Source organism: Coenobita brevimanus, chromosome 72, assembly GCF_032717465.1.
Source record: "Coenobita brevimanus isolate Jiangsu-jjx chromosome 72, ASM3271746v2, whole genome shotgun sequence".
Taxonomy (NCBI): domain Eukaryota; kingdom Metazoa; phylum Arthropoda; class Malacostraca; order Decapoda; family Coenobitidae; genus Coenobita; species Coenobita brevimanus.
This window is the reverse complement of record NC_137025.1, coordinates 8,064,202-8,080,390: the sequence shown is the minus strand read 5'-3', so window position 1 is coordinate 8,080,390 and position 16,189 is coordinate 8,064,202. Positions and strand designations below refer to the sequence as shown.

At 45.1% G+C, this 16,189-nt stretch overlaps 1 protein-coding gene across 2 annotated transcripts in view; it reads right to left on the bottom strand.

The window, feature by feature from the left end:
- Positions 1 to 16,189, bottom strand: part of LOC145407010 (uncharacterized) — a 198,544-nt gene that overhangs the window by 113,271 nt on the left and 69,084 nt on the right. The gene's annotated exons all lie outside the window — the stretch shown is intronic.

Below are 16,189 nucleotides of genomic sequence, written 5' to 3'. Positions count from 1 at the left end.
TTGATTAACATACAAATCTGCATAACCATATTTCAGCATGCCCTCTTCCTTCTTATAGCTATATTTCTGATCTTTAATTATATAAAATATACTTTTCTTAATAGCTTATTGAGGAACACTCAACTTCAGGTAGCTGTAGCAAACAACTATGGCACATACTGAGCTAAAGAGTAACACAAAAATACTTCATCACATTCTCCGTGATCCAGTGTAACCAAGGAATCAAAGAGAGAAAAAAGTGTACATGGCATGAAGTACTGTAATTAACTTTCCTCAGCCACAATTCACAGTTTCGAATACATTTGTGATATACACTGGATAGGTTTCCATAACAACACACTATAGGAAAGCTGGACAGAATACTCATTGCTTTCAAAATATCTGCTATCCACAGATCAGTTTCGACATCATCGTTAAATCAATGCTATGCTTCCTCCTAATGAGCCCCCGAACAGGGGTTAGCCATGGTACAGCTGGTGATTTTCTATAAGTTTGTGACAGTGTGAGAATCTATGCTTGACAACTGAAAATGTGTACTTAAAGAAGTGTCCCCTGGCAGCACATGATGATAGTGTGTTTAACTATCAAGCATGCAAGCATGTGTGGCTTGCTATCAATCATGTCAGCAAACAGCACTCTAATAGTACCTGCTAGGGCTAACAGTAGTTAACCAACTGATGAACAATATTAAAAACAAAAACAGGTATGTTATTACATATTTTGTTAATAAGTGAAGCCTGCAAACAGCTTTTAAATTCCTCTCTATTTCAAATAACTGGCACTATACTCCATTTCACCAAGTTTGGCACCATCAATGATGTCGTCAAAGCCTGTAGTACTGATTTAAATCCTCTGCACTAGGTGAACCTGTATTTATTACCTTGGTAACCAATATACAGGCAATACAAAAAGGTATTTCCAGTATTGAGGACCTTTATCAATGCTACAGGTGCTGATGACATCACTGATATGGTGCCAGTCTTCGTGAAATGGAGTATAGTTTCCCAGATACTGATAAACTGTATTGTATACACTAAACTGGGAGAAGATGGTGCTTCAAAGTCTGAGAACATGAGAATGTACAGTACAGTACTCCCATCAAACAAGAATCATACAGGTACTCTAATATGCAGAAAACCTAAACACACACACACACACACACACACACACACACACACACACACACACACACACCTTCATAAGTAGAACTGATTGCAGTAGAGATCAATACATCTGAGAGGAAAGTAATTGTGGCTAATTTATACATACCACCAGAAACAAACATCTGGGAAAGAGGTGAATATGAAGACCTGGCAGAGAGTACACTGAATGGAAAAGAAATATGAAAGAATTGTATTAACTGGAGATTTCAATTACAAAAATAAATTGGAATACTCTAGATGTAAGAAGCCATGAAAGCTGCTGGGACAAAAACTCCTGGATCTTGTGCAAGAGTTTTTCCTACCACAACATGTAAAGGAAAACACCAGAAAAAGAGGACATGATGACCCATCAGAAACAGATCTTACTGTATATTTATTAGGCAGGAAAATGATACTGACAATATAACGAATCACCCTCCATTTGGCCAAAGCGACCCTGCAGTATTAAACTGAAACTTCAGGATTGCACAGGATGTAGTTAACAGTAATGAGAGTTACAAAATGAGCCTAAACTATGAAAAGGGCAACCAACATGACATAAAGAAGTACTTCTTAGAAACAGATTGGGAAAAGAAACTTCAAGGACAAGATTTAAATGTTATATAAGAAAACTCTGTGAAGTTTATGAAACAGGAGTCCAAAATTAAATCCCATAGATCAGTTGTAGGTGGTGGCGACCATCATCCACTCACTTGATGTAGTGCTGCCTACTTCATCCTTAGCCTTTATCATTCTTTTTCTGTGCCTGCCCTCCTCTCTTCCTATTTCTCCCAGCTTTCCTGTCACTTCTTATTGCTTTTCTTTCCTTTACAGGTGGCTTTACATTGAGTGACAAGCCAAATGGTTTCCTGTAAGCCAAGAAACCATTTACAACACTGGGTGGCAACCATATAACCAAACCACACACTCCCTACGTGTCAACAAGTGGGTTGGTGGAGGGTTAGTGCCCCTCCCCATAAAACAAATAACTCCAAGTCAAATGGCCACCCCTTACAGGATTATGGCATCTGGCAACAGACAGACAGATAGACAGCACAAAGAAACAAATGAAAATAAAGAAATGGTTTAATAGAGAATGTAAAAAATCAAAAGAAAAACAAGAGACTTGCTGTGGAACAGATACAGAAGGCACAATAGCGAGAGGGCGTACAGCAACTATAAACAGGCAAGAAACAATTATACAAAGATAAGGAGAGAAGCTCAAAGACAGTATGAGAAAGACATTATAAATAAAAGCAGTGATCAACTGAAGCTATTTTACAGCTACACCTAAAGCAAAACAAAGTTCAAGATAAAATACAGTCCATTATGGACGAGGGGATCATCTCTACGCAAAAGAAAGATATCTGTGAAACACTAAATACAAAATTTCCAATCAGTTTTTACAGAAGAAAATAATTTCGAAAGCGATGTTATGGAACATGCACGACCACACATATTACCAGATATTCAAATATCAGAAAAACTAAGTATAGGAAGAGTTAAGTAAATTAGACAAAGGAAAAGCAAATGGTCAGAACAAAATTTCAGGTTGGGTGCTACATGAATGTGCAAAAGAATTAAGAAGAACAATATATTTAGTATTCAAGGAATCCTTAGGTCAAGGTAAACTACCTGATATTTGGAAGAAAGCAAACATTGTTCCCCTGTTCAAGAAAGGGAATAGAGAGAATCCACTCAACTATCGACCAGTAACACTGACTAGTACTGTAAGTGAGATACTAGAAAAGCTGATAAGAAAAGTTTGGGTTAACCATCTAGGAGAAAATGATAACTTAAAGGCAGTTCAGTTTTAGAAAGGGAAAATCATGTGTTACTAATCTATTAAGCTACTATGATAGAGTTGCAGAAACATTACAGAAAAGAGAGGGATGGGTGGAAAGATTTCAGAAAGCATTTGACAGAGTGCCACACCAAAGACTTTTATGGAAACTGTACCATCAAGGGGGAATCCAAGGCAAACTGTATTGTTGGATGCAAGATTTTCTCAGAAAAAGTGAAATGAGAACAGTCCTAAGGGGAAATTACAGTAATCCCTCCAAGATCCGATGTAACAGAGCCAAAGGCATGTCTGGGACTTGGGAAAATGGCCCCTGGACAGGTACTTATGGACCCTAACCCAACCTAACTTTGAAAACCACCTACATAACTCCCTACTGGACATGCACAGCATCTATTTAAGACCCTATTCACACAAATAAGGGACAGAAAACATGAAATAAATGAAAAGGAATCACAGAATGAGGAATTAGAAGTGAGTATGGAAAACATTTAGCAGTGTACATGGTACTTACAACACATCTGTGGCTGTCTCAAAGATTAACCTGCCTCCTCTAAGGCCCTGACAGTGGTGAAAATGCTCTTGAAGCACGTACAGTAATCCAGGGTTGTGCTGCACTTAATCCTTTGCAATGTGAATTACACTGAATATTCTGTTCTTACTTGCATCATGCCAGTTGCAACACACCAGTTTGCATTCTGCACTTAATTCTTTGCACTCTGAATTCTAATTTTTTAACACTGCACAACATTGTACAGTATATTCCCATGCGGTCTAGTGGCGAGGTATTGCAGTTTATTCACAAAAACAAGCACATGGGTCAGCCATGGCGACAAGAGTCTAGTCACAACGGTAGTTAGGTGGGAACTGGGGAGGGGAGGATGCAGGGGGCGCTCTACAATGCGCGAAAACACAGCTGTTCATCTCCGCACGGCATATTTAAAGTAGGAATGAACCCTGTTTTTTTTTTTTTTTTTGGGGGGGGGGGGAAATTTGTGTGTGTGTGTGTGTGTGTGTGTGTGTGTTCAAGGACCCAAGCCCAAAATGTCCAGGGTCCTCTCTTACGAAACACACACAACCATCCTGTTTACGATTATGAATAAATACAAGCACAAACAAAAAAAAGACATGATGAAAAGAGAAAAAAACATTTTGGTCTTGGCATCTTTACCTATTAGCTTAGGTTTGTTGTGCTGGTTTGCATCATTCGATTCAGTGCGACTTGTAGAAAACTGTGAAAACTTTCGGGAAGTGATCAAACATCTGGGACATGAGACTGACCTTCACTTCAAGCTCTCACATCTCATTTGTCAGTTCACCACCTGCTGCCGCTACGAATGGATGTACGATTTTTTCACTTGTGGCAATGCCTAACCACACACAGTTACACCCATTATCTCAACCCAGACAGAAAATATCATCTTTTTCCTCCCTTGAGAAACACACATAACCACCCTGTTTACCACCATGGAGGGTGAAAGACTGACAAAGAGAGTGTATGTGAGTGAGGTGGAGGGGGGAAGAGGGAGGGGGAGGCCGAGGATGAGATGGAGGGATGGGGTGGAGAGGTATATGAGAGAGGGGGGTGTGAGTTGGGAGCAGGGCAGTGAAATGGCAGGGGACAGGGCGAATTGGAGGCGATTTGTTTGTGGCCACCCCAAACGGGATTGAGGCGTCTGGCAATAGATAGATAGATAGATAAACAAAAAAGACATGAAAATAAAAGAAAATTTAATATTTGTTTGGTATCTTTACCTATTTGCTCAGGTTTGTTGCAGTTTTGAATCATTTTACATATTCTTTACCTTTTACAAGCATAACAGGAAAGTTTCACTCTCATCTTAACCCGCCCCGTCCCGACGACGTATCGGTACGTTGCAACGATTTGCATTTGCCAGTCCCGGCGACGTACCAGTACGTCGTGCAATTGCAATGTGCATAATTTCGACAATTTTCAAATTTCGCGCTTGATTTGCGGTACGTACCCTCGCCTGACCTTCCCCTACCTGCCACCAGGCGGGGACACTCGGCGACCCCGCGTGACCCGCGCTAGCCCGCCACTCGTCCACTCACCTGGTAGCCACGGTCCTGCTCAGACATGGCTAAGAGAGGTCTCTCAGACAGCGAGATTCAAGTCGCCCTGGACACCTTTACTGGCGACAGTGATTCCCCACTGGATGACGAGGAGATGGACAAAGATTATGTGCAGCCAGAGGAGGAAGAAACCACCAGCAGTGACGAGGAAGTTCCGTCACCCAGGAAGCGGCAGTACGTGACTTACCGTGCTGCTAGAGAGGGGCAGGAGGCAAAGGAGGCACGTGGTATATCCTATCCCTATCCCCAGCGTGATTTGGAAGGAGAATTCGAGGTCGAGGACGAGGACGGAGCCGTGGGACGTGCTGCCACGTGGTATGGACGGGAGGTCATAACACATCGTGGCCCAGAGCGCACACCACGTCGTATGAGCAGGTATGGGCCTAGCATTCTGTTTGGGGAGCTAGGAAGTCAAGTGGAGGGAGTGGGGAGTGAAATGGAAAGTCCTGGGATTAGGGAAAGTGAGAGTGACGTGAGTGAGTCATTGCTCTCCCTACGTAGTGTGAGGCGGCAGAGTAGATCACGTGGGCCAGTGCGGGTGCGTTCCTTATCACGTGGGGTTGTGAGGGAGGGGGAAGGTGGGGAGGAACCACTCCAAAGCACGTCTTATGCTCCCCAATATCCCCTAACACGTGGTCGAGCTAGGGTGCGTGAGAGCACGTGGTGTGGTAATGGAGGGGGAAGGTGGGGAGGAACCACTCCCCAGCACGTCTTCTGCTCCCCAATATTCTACTATTTCATCCCCACAGCCCCCTAATGTTCCTCAAGGCCATAAGGGAAAGGGAAAGGGTAAAGGCAGAGGGGAGAGGAGTGACAGTAGGGAAGCCCTCCGTACTCCTTCTCCCCCACCTCCCCGACCAGGATCTCCTCCCCACCCAGACGAAGGCGGTGATGGGGACGAGGGATTTGTATCGTGGGATTGGGAGGATGGGAGTGATTTTTCTCCCCTCATTCACCCCTTCACTGAGCAAGGACGATCTGGCTGCATTGCACCAGGTATTCACAGTAATTCCACCAGGTTGGATTTTTTCCACCTGTTTTTCAGTGAGGCATTCGTGGATCAGATCGTTTATCAAACAAACCTGTTTGCAAGCGCCCAGCGCCTAGAAAGTGAAAGATTGGGAACAAGGAGTAGGCATTCTATGATCTATGATTACCCTGTCTCCCTTCCAGATATGTTTTTATTTTTTGCCCTTGTCCTTTTGATGGGTATTATAAGAAAGAATAGAATTCCTGCTTACTAGACTAGGGACCCTGTTATGTTTACCCCCATATTTGGTCAAGTGATGAGCCGTAATCGGTTTCAACAAATTCTAAGTCGCCTCCATTTTTATGATGCTCATGACCCTGCAAATGCAAACAACACTGACAAAATGAGGCGAATTCAGTTGGTCTTCGATCACCTCAGGCAAGCCTTTCGATCCTCATTCTATCCCTATAGAGATCTCGTCATAGACGAGAGTCTCGTGTTGTGGAGAGGCAATATTTCATTCAGACAGTATATACCCAGCAAAAGGCACCGTTTTGGGTTCAAGATCTTTGTTATGTGTGACTGTAGGACTGGATACGTGCAAGACATAGTCTTGTACACCGGTGCACAGACAGACATAATAGAAGATCGAAGTATTGGACTGTCGGGAGCAGTGGTAAAGACGATGATACAAGACTACCTTCATCGCGGTCACGTTCTCTACCTCGACAACTGGTATACTAGCCCTCTTCTCGCTCATTATCTTCACACACATGAAACGGGAGTCTGTGGAACCGTAAAGGTGAACCGGCGTCACATGGTCAAGGTAGGGCGGAAACTTGCAAGGAGTGAGGTTGTCTTCTTCAAAGCCAACAACATCCTTGCAACAATGTGGAACCACAACAGAGAAGTAAGCCTCTTGTCCACAGTTCACCGCCCCTTGATGCACCGTACTGATTCTGTAGATTACCATAGCGAGAGCAGGCGTCGTGTTTGGAAACCTGAGTGTGTTATGGATTACAATATAAACATGCGCCTCGTGGACCAGTCAGACTCCATGATATCGACGGTAGAGTGTGCCAGGACAACGATGAAGTGGTATAAAAAACTGTTCTTTCACTTACTAGATATCACTGCTCTGAATTGCCACCACCTTCACGCCATGACCACAGGAGTTCAGGAAACATTTGAAGGGTTTGTGAGGGAGCTCACAAGAGAAATCTTTGCAAAGTATGCTGTTGAAAGGCCCCAACAGCGCACCCGCACTGCCCCTATTACCCAAACTCCCCAGAGAATATCCGGCCGCCATTTCCCCACTCCTATCCCTCCCCAGCCCAACAGACCTAGGCCCCAGCGCAGGTGTCATGTGTGCAGTAATTCCCAGGTGAGACTCACGACACAGAGGAAGGACACCCGCAATGAGTGCGTGCAGTGTGACGTGGGTCTGTGTATTCACCCATGTTTTAGTGAATATCACACGTTGATGCAATTTTAGCATGGTGTGAATGCGAAAGGACGCTGAAATTATGAGGTAAATGCGACAGACAGACGCTCAGTGAAATTATCAGTCATGTGGATCTCCAAATATTAGTACAGTAATCACTCCAATATCCGGATCAATAGAGCCATCGGTAGGTTCGGATATTGGTTTTGTCCGGATATTGGGCCCCAGCTTATGGACTTGTACTTACGGACCCTAACACAGAGAAACACCTATACAACTCCCTCCGGACATGCATAGCACCTATTTAACACCCAAATCACACCAATAAGGCACATAAATGACTGAAATAAATGCAATAGACACATAAAATGTGGGTTTAGAAGTATGTTCATACATTAATAAACATTCTGGTACTTATGGACTCTAACCGAACCTAACCTAACCGAACCTAACCGAACTCTGAAAAACACATTCCTACTGCACATGCATGAGGTAAGTTTAGTATGGAAAGAAGTACAGTATGACACTTTCTGGTAAGTATAGTATGGGAAAAAAAATACAATATGAAACATTCTGGTAAATATAGTATGGAAAATAGTACAACATGAAACATTTTGGCTACTTACAGCAAGTCCCTGGCCACCTCGATGAATAACCGCCTCCTCTCGGACTCTGACAGTAAGAACGATTTCCTGAAGCACTTGCACTACACTCTTCCTGAAGTCTTGCACTGAACTTAGTCACTAACACACAGAAGTCCGTTCTTTTCACAGTGTTCACTTTAGTCCAAATAATGTTCCATTAAATTTAAGTGTTGCACATTAACTTTTCCCAAGTTTTTTAAGTTTCCAAAGCCAAAACAAAGAAGGTTAGTTACGTTAAATTTCTTTTCTACTTAGTCTTTTCTCCCAACTTGAAAACCTTAACACAACACACCGTTTTTTTCACTGCACAACACTCAAAATTCCCGTGTGGTCTAGTGGAGAAGTTCTTGCTGTTTATTCACTGTCAGAGTCCGAGAGTATCACTGGCAGGCGTCCAAGGGGTGCATCGGTGGGTAGTGGTGATGGCGTACCGACTACAGAAGACTCTGAAGACAGCCGCAAACTCACGTCGAGCGGTGACTCCACTGTAGCTGATGTGCTGGGCTGTGGCTCGGAGCATGAGGGCCTGTCTTGGGGAGGCAACGGAGTGGAACCAGGGCTTGGCACAGCGGGGGTCACGGGCCTGAAAAAGTGTCAATCGTTGACTGACGCAAGGACAGTCGATTCTGGCGTTTGTTGATGCGCTGCCGGGAAAGCACGCACTTCCTCCACGAGTCCCAAGGGCCCCATCTCCCTGTCGCAGTCCGGGTGTTCCAGGTAGTCTAGGACGAACTCTAGATGTTCCCGGAGTGCGCTCAGCTTGGGGATGGCTGGAGTAGTGTCCTGCTGGGCGGAGTCTGCATCATCATCGCCTTCGTCGTCGGAATCTTCAAGTTCGGGACTGACACCAGCAACCGAAGACGCGATCTCGATATCAGACAACGTCTGATACCCAGGATCGCCTCGTCGTCGTCCAACCACTCACGAACATCGTCCACATCAACATCGTCGCCGTGCGTGCACGTAGCCGTGCATGGAAGTCATCCACGTCAAACCCTAGGAAATCGTACTCCACATCTGTTCCGAGAAGCAGACGAGACCAACCATTTTCAAGAGTTTTCACAGGGACTTCCTTCCATGCACTAGCCCAGTTGTACAGCGCAGACTTGATGTTGTAGCGGCGAAGGTTTTCCAAAGTCCGCTTGCCTCGAGTGTCACGTCCTTCCCTGCGCTCGTCCTCGTCCTCGAGAACCACCATCACCTCGTCCAGGAACTTCCGACGGTACAGGCGCTTTGTTGCCACGATCACTCCTTGGTCCATTGGTTGAATGAGAGCAGTCGTATTAGGTGGCAGAAACATGCACCTAATACGGCCATTCTCAGCAACCAAGTCCTTGTCGCACGGGTGGGCAGGTGCATTGTCGAGGAGAAGGAGAGCCTTTACCTGGTCGCGAGGAATTCCCAGTGTCTTCGTCTGGTAATGTATGACCTCCTTGACGAAGTGATGGTGAAACCAGTCTTTGAAAATCACAGCTGTGAACCATGCTTTCAAAGAATGGTACCATACGACAGGAAGGACATCCATCACCCCACGAAGGCACCGAGGCTGCTTTGCACGGCCAACAATAACGGGCTTAAGCCGGTGCATGCCGTTAGCATTGGCACAACACAAAGCAGATATCCGTTCCTTAGAAAGCTTGCGGCCAGGTACACGCTTCTCCGTCTCATCGGCGAGAGTGTTCGTTGGCACCGAGCGATAGAATAGGCCAGTTTCGTCAGCGTTATAGACTTGACCGAGAGTGAGGCCCTCCTGTCGATCAAGCCTTTCACCTTGTGCCGAAACTCGTCCACTCCATCCTCGTTAGCGTCCAATGCTTCGCCATGTGCTTTACGGTTAGTAAGGCCATGTCGCAACTTGAACGCGAAGAGCCAACCCTCGGATGCCTTGAAGTCTAGGCGTCGTGAAGCCTTGCAAACTTCTCAGCAGCAGCCTTCAGCTCCGTTCCACGTACCATCACACCAGCTGCACGTTGCTGTCGATACCAAATCAACGTGGAGCGGTCGATCTCTGCATACTTGGGAGTAAACATAACCTTCCTCTCCACGTTGCGTTTGCTTCTCGACGAGAAGTCAGCCGTGTACTGCATGAGCTTGTCTCGGGAACGCTTGATATCAAACAAAGTCGACCGGGCCAGGTTGAACTCGCGGAGAATGCGAGAGGAAGACCAACCCGCATCAACTTCTCCAATATCTCCCGTTTCTTCTCCAGAGTCAACACCACTCTCTTCCTTTTCTCAGGAGGCGGGGCCATCATCACACACTAAGAGTAGGGCAGAGAGCAGCAGGAGGCCTTGCAGCAAGTACGGCACCACCACAAAAGCGAGCACGTGGGCAGCCATGACGAAGAGCGTAGGTCTTGTCGCGGTGAGAGACAGGCGGGAAGTGGGGAGGATGCAGCGGCGCTCTATCGGACGTCGGAGGAATGACGAACCAAAACAATGCTCTCACGCGGCGCGCGCGGCAAGTTCAAATTACGGACGGCAAAAAATCGATTTTTTTTCCAATTTTTTTGGATTTTCGGACCATTTTGGGAATGTTTGATCCCAGGACGATAAGGTTCGGTTAGTGGGGATGTTCGGTTATTGGGCGTCCGGATATTAGAGGGATTACTGTATAAAGTGCCTACGGGTAGAACATAAGTGAAAACATTGGGTGTAAGTATATAAATCTGCCCTAAGTTGAAACTTACATAGAGAGGGTTGTATGATGCGATATTCTGTCGCTCAGTGCAATAAATACGGCCCGTAATTATATAATTATTATTATGTGACATTCTTACGGGTATAAGTTCAAATTACTGAATATGATGATGTATATTCTAAGTCAAATATTCATAGCGTGTGTATAAAGATAAGATTTCCTGACGCTCAGTCGAATGAATAAGGCACGTATTAGTCAAAATAAAAGTCAGCAAGTGATAAAGTGAATAATTAGTAAATAAGTGTGTGAGTGAATTAGTATATAAGTGTGTGAGTATTATGTATGACGAAACATCCCTTGCGAGGGTATTTTCAGGCGATATTCTCACGCTCACTTGAATAAATAATGGCAGTAAGTATGTACAGTGCATTCTAGGGGTGTAAACGTGTGTAATGTAAGTGGGAAAATATAATTGGAGTGAATAAATAAAGTAGATGATGAAACACGAGTGTTTGAGATCGTGGTTGCTACGTGAATATGCGCTAGCATATCGCTAAATGCCCTCATAATGAATGAAAATAATTGAAAACCTTTACAGTGGTGGAGGAAAGGTTCTATGTAAAGGGGAAAATAATTGGAAAGTGATAAAACAATTTGGTATGTTGAAATACGAGTCATAGCGAGTGCGCTTACTAAGCTGATGTGCGCTAAACTTATGCTGCATGTCATCATAATGAATGAAAACATCTGAAAACACTTACAAACAGTTGTAATTGGTAAACTGTCATTGAAACAGAAGTATACAAGTAGAAAAAATGATAGGCTGACTCATACCAGAAACTTACCATATAGCATGTTACGACTCGGACCAAACTCGCTATGCTCGCGCGATGGTACAATGCTTATTTTTTATATATATGTGTCTGAAATCCATTATATTGTTACTGTTATTGTTTATTAGTTCAAATTCAATAAATGTAGAGGTGTTGTGTGTTGTTTCTCCCATTATTCCTTACCATAGAAAACGTAAACGCATATCCAGCCCATTACAGAATACGATACCTGCGGGGGGGAACCGCACCTGTACAGACCACTTATAGACTGCAGGAACCACTTTCTTTATGATTTTCCTTCGTTTCTCGACCTAAGCGGAAGTTTTAGCAAAAAAAAAATTTTTCCAAAAAGGCTCGGGACTGGGGGATGTCATAGGTGCGGAAACCCTCGGGACGTGACGGGTTAAATGTCGGGACCAACTGCCTAGCCCTGGGCTCGTACGCTCTTCATGGGGCAATGTAGGATTGGATGATGGATGGATGGATGAACAGGAAAGTTTTCTGTGTTCATGTGATGCTTTCGTGGGTGGAAAGACCTACCTTCTCTTCCTGCTAATCAGCTCGTGCAAGGTGTGTATGGCAGGTTGTCTAGCATTTCAACCCTCACTGTCCAGCCTGTACACTCAAGGGATGATGTTTATCTAATTTAGGTCTGAAAACAGACACCCTTGCCTCCCTTTTCCAAAATACTCCACCACCCAGACTATAAAAATAAGTTGATACTACCATAAGCACAATAAACACCAAAAAATGCAAAATAAATTCATAACATAATTTTTTACATTTAAACCTCACACTATTATGTACTGCAAAACACATACATAGTTATTTCACACCGTTTCAGCACCGCTGACAATATTTTCTGGTAAAAAAAAAAAAAAAAAAAAAGTGCAATGTTGCATCAGTGCAATACCTACAATACATGTGACTAGTATCAGCTGCCTAAATTTCTTCTGTGAGTATAATACGTGTAGCCTGTAGAAAAATGCAGGGATGGATGAATTTGTGTTAGTGTCCCAGCAAAGTTTGTCTTCAATGAGGGTGAACAGCAGTTTGGTGGTGTGCACTAATTTTAGGGTGTGGTCTCCCAGTTTGAGTGTTGCGGGTGGGGTAGGTGCTATGGCTAGGTCAAAATGCTTAACTATTGTTCTCCACCTATAAATGGTGATGTTGCTGTCACATATTCAAGTCTGAAGAGTGTTTGAGGTTGTTTTGAAGGAAAGTGTCGTCTGGTGCAGAGTACAGTAATCCCTGTACTATCCAGACGCCCACTTTCCGGACATCCCCACTTACCGGACATTATTGTCCCGGGATCCAATATTCCCAAAATGGTCCGAAAACCGCAAAAAATTTGAAAAAAATCCGACTTTTTCCCGCCCGTAATTTGAACTTGGCACGCAGGGCGCAGAACAGCTTTGTTTGGTGTGTCATTCCTTCGACGTCCACTAGAGCGCCCCTGCATCCTTCCCACTTACTGCCTGTCTCTTGTCGCGAGTGCACAATCGTCGTCATGGCTGCCCACGTGCTCGCTTTTGTGGTGGTGCCTTACCTGCTGCAGGCTCTCCTGCTGCTCTCGTGCCTCTCCTTCGTGTGTGTGATGATGGCCTTGCCGCCTGAGAAGAGGAAGAGAATGGTTTTGACTCTGGAGAAGAAGAGGAAGATATTGGAGAAAGTGGATGCGGGATGGTCTTCGTCACGCATCCTTCGTGAGTTCAACCTGGCCCGATCTACTTTGTTTGATATTAAGAGATCCTGAGACAAACTCGTGCAGTACACGGGTGACTTCTCGTCGAAAAGCAAACACAACGTGGAAAGGAAGATGATGTTTACTCCCAAGTATGCTGAAGTCGACCGCTCCACATTGATTTGGTATCGACAGCAATGTGCTGCTGGTGTGACGGTGCGTGGGACGGAGCTGAAGGCTGTTGCTGAGAAGTTCGCAAGGCTTCATGACGCCCTAGACTTCAAGGCATCCAAGAGTTGGCTCTTCGCGTTCAAGTTACGACATGGCCTTACCAACCGTAAGTCACATGGCGAAGCTTTGGACACTAACGAGGATGGAGTAGAGGAGTTTCGGCACAAGGTGAAGGGCTTGATTGACAGGGAGGGCCTCACTCTCGATCAAGTCTACAACGCTGACAAAACTGGTTTATTCTATCGCTCTTTGCCTACGAACATTCTAGCCAAGGAGACGGAGAAGCGTGTGCCTGGCCGCAAGCTCTCGCAGCAAAGGATATCTGCTTTGTGTTGTGCTAATGCTAACGGTATGCACCGGCTTAAGCCTGTTATTGATGGCCGTGCAAAGCAGCCTCGGTGTCTTCGTGGGGTGATGGATATTCTTCCTGTCGTTTGGTACCATTCCTTGAAGGCATGGTTCACAGGCCACATCTTCAAAGACTGGTTCCACCGCCATTTCGTCAAGGAGGTCATACATTACCAGACAGAGAAACTGGGAATCCCACGCAACCAGGTAAAGGCCCTCCTTCTCCTCGACAATGCACCTGCCCACCTGTGCGATAAGGACTTGGTGGCTGAGAATGGCCGCATTAGGTGCATGTTTCTGCCACCTAATACTACTGCTCTCATCCAACCAATGGACCAAGGAGTGATCGTGGCAATGAAGTGGATATACCGACGGAAGATCCTGGACGAGGTGAGCGCAGGGAGGGACGGGACACGCGAGGCCAGCGGACTTTGAAAACCTTCGCCACTACAACATCAAGTCTGCCATTTACAACTGGGCCAGTGCATGGAAGGAAGTCCCTGTCAAGACTCTAGAAAATGGTTGGTCTCATCTGGTTCTCGGAACGGATGTGGAGCACGATTTCCTAGGTTTTGACGTGGATGACTTCCACGCACGTCTATGTGCGCATGGGGACGATGTTGATGTGGACGAAATGCGTGAGTGGTTGGATGACGACGAGGGCGATCCTGGGTATCAGACATTGTCTGATATCGAGATCGCATCTTCAGTTGCAGGTGTCAGTACCCAGCTTGAAGATTCCGACGAGGACAGCGACGATGATGCGGACTCCTCTCAGCATGACACTACTCCAGCCTTCCCCAAGCTAAGCGCACTCCGGGAACACCTAGAGTTCGTTCTGGACTACCTGGAACACCTGGACTGTGACAGGGAGATGGGGCCCTTGGGACTTGTGGAGGAAGTGCGTGCTTTCAGGCAGCGCATCATTAATCATCAGAATCGTTGTTCCTTCCATCAATCAACCATTGACAGCTTTTTCAGGCCCGTGACCCCCGCTGTGCCCAGACCTGGCACCACTCCGTTGCCTCTCCAAGACAGGCCCTCATGCTCCGAGCCATAGCCCAGCACATCAGCCACGGTGGAGTCACCGCTCGATGTGAGTTTGCGCCTATCTTCAGAGTCGTCTGCAGTGGGTATGCTCACCACAACCCAGCAACGCACCCCTAGGTCACCTGCATGTGCTACTCTCAGACTCTGACAGTGATTAGACGCCAAGAACTTCTCCACTAGACCACACGGGAATTTACAGTGTTGTGCAGTGAAAAAAACAGTGCTTAGTGTTAAGGAATTTGAGTTCTGAGTGAAAAGCCAAAGATTTAATGGACTGTAAATTTAACGTAAATAAACTTCAGTGTGTTTTGTTCAGAAAATGGTTTCTATGGTGGAAAGACTTAAAGTGCAGAGTGCAAATACTTATTTCATTAAGGTACAATTGAGCACAAGTAAGACAAGAGTGCGCAGTGTTAAGAGAATGGAATTCTGAGTGCAAATGACTAAATTCTGTGCAAGACTTCATGAACAGTGTACTGCAAGTGCTTCAGGGAATCCTTCTTACTGTCAGAGTCTGAAAGGAGGTAGTTATTCATCAAGATGGCCAGGGACTTGCTGTAAGTACCCAGAATGTTTCATATTGTACTGTACTGTATTTTCCATACTGTACTTACCTCTAACACCTCATTTCACTCTTTTATATCCCTTATTGGTGTGAGTAGGGTATTAGGTGCTATGCATGTGCAGTAGGGAGGTATTTCTCTGAGTTAGGGTCCATAAGTACCAGTCCAGGAGCCAGGGAGTTGTTCTAAGTACCCAGAATGTTTAATATTGTATAAACTCACCTCTAAATCCTAATTTTATGGTTCTTTTGCATTTATTTCAGTCTTTTATGTCCCTTATTGGTGTGATTTGGGTCTTAAATAGGTGCTATGCATGTCCAGAGGGAGTTGTATAGGTGTTATTCTGGGTTAGGGTCCATAAGTACAAGTCCAGGAGGCTGGTGCCCTCTATCCGAACAGGACCACTTTCCGGACATGCCTTTGGCTCTATTACATCGGATAGTGGAGGGATTACTGTACATCCAACGTTACTCAGTATCTTGTAGGGCATCATTAACAAGAATGAGAAGCACACTGGTCCCACTCATGTGCCCTAAAGGACACCACATGAGAGGGTTTGAAAGCTGGTTGTGGTACCCCTGAATCGTACAAGTTGTTAGCGATTATTCAGGAAATCTGCTACCCAGGAGATGAACCATTCTCTAATACCTGCAAGTACAACTTTGATGTTGTCTGAATGAATGTGATCTACTTGTTCAAAGGATTTGGTTGTTAGTTGAAACTGCTGCTACTGATGTTTTGCATT